We start from the raw sequence: 1,837 nt of genomic DNA on the forward strand, positions 1-1,837 counted from the left end.
TCGCGAGTTCTAAATAGGCGAACGTTGATGGGATAGAGCCCCCTTTCCCCGTCGCAATATAACCTTCGTGGTTGAAAACGACGTTAAACACCAAATAAAGAAAGAAAGTTCTTTGTCAGTTTGTTCACTTGCTTTTGTTTTGTTTGGTTTGCCTGTCTGAGTTTGCTTGTTCGTTTGTTCGTCATTTGACACCAACATCCAAATTTCCAGTTCATTTTCTTCTTTAAATACCCAGTCGAACAACCATTTTTCATATCTTTAAAATCATCATAATTTTCATCAAAACCAGCTGATTTAGGTCAAACCACAATTCAGTCATGTCTCATGGTTCTCATGGTGTTAGATTGAGTTAGGTTTTTGTGGGACAAATGTGATAATAAAACAAATAAAATGCAAAAAAAAAAAAGAAAAAAAAAAGGCGAACGTTGATTGCGCTGTAGCTTTTACTATAGGTGTTACTTCTGCCTGGTTGAACGAAAGGGTCGGTTCAAAGCTGTGATGATTGTCTTGAAATTGAATGAATGTCTATAATAATGATTTTGTTGACCAGAATGTTGGGGAGAATAAAACATTTTTTGTTTATGTGGTAGCGAAGTCGGTTATGTTAAACCTCTTCTTTTTTTTAATGATTGTGTATCGGTAGAACTGTTTTGGACAAAATAGGTTGGTTAGAGCGAACGTTTGGGTTACTGGTAAATTTGAAAAGGCAGAAATCAATCAGTGTTTGGAGAATCAAGATATAAGGTGTAGTGAATAGAAGATAAGTTCAGTGACTTTCATATTAATTGGGAAAATGTGTGTCCGAATTTTTACAAAAGATAAATTGTTGTACTTTGGTATTTGTACATTTTGTTTGTCCTCGTTAATTGTGAACAGGATGTATGTTTATATAAAGTTGAAAGTCAAGATTGGATTTGCGCTGAGAGCACGTGTTGAAAATTCTCATCGACCAGGTTGTGTCCGGGGTCTACCTGAATATGCCCACCAAATTTGAAGCAGATCCATCGAGAACTTTGGCCGTGCATCGCGAACACACACACACACACACACACACACACACACACACACACACACACACACACACACACACACACACACACACACACACACACAGACACAAGTCGTATATATATATACTAGATGATTACCCGCTTCGCCGGGCACCGGCTTCGCCTGGAAGAAGTAGAGCCGAATACCAGGTTGCGCCTGGGACTACGCCGGCTTTGCCGGCGCACGAAGGAAAGGAGATAAACGCGCAAAACACTGGAGACCTTCTAAAAATAGTAACATGCAGTGACCTTCTAAAAATAGTAACGTAGTAACGGGAATATGGATTGACGCCACACGGAGGAAGGGAGATAATCGCGGCTGAAAACACTGGAGAAGATAAGGAAGAGTTACTGGTAGTGGATCCCGACAACAACAACAACAACAAAAACAAAAAAAATCGGTTCAGCGCGCACAGCGCTGCGCGCTGAGAGCACTTATTGAAATATCTCATCGATGAGGTTGTGTCCGGGGTGTAGCTGAATACGGTGTCCAAATTTAAAAAAGATCCACCGAGAACTTTGGCCGTGCATCGCGAACAGACAGACAGACAGACAGACAGACACTAGACAGACAGACACTAGTCGTATATATATATAGATAGATATGTGTGTGTGTGTGTGTGTGTGTGTGCGTGCGTGCGTGCGTGCGTGTGTGTGTGTGTGTGTGTTTGCGTGTGTGTGTGTGTATGTGTGTGTGCGTGTGTGTGTGTGTGTGTGTGTGTGTGCGTGCGTGCGTGCGTGTGTTGTGTTTGTGTGTGTGTGTAAGACAAAGAGAGAGAGAGAGAGAG

The sequence above is a fragment of the Littorina saxatilis genome, linkage group LG5 (assembly GCF_037325665.1).
Source record: "Littorina saxatilis isolate snail1 linkage group LG5, US_GU_Lsax_2.0, whole genome shotgun sequence".
Taxonomy (NCBI): Eukaryota; Metazoa; Mollusca; class Gastropoda; order Littorinimorpha; family Littorinidae; genus Littorina; species Littorina saxatilis.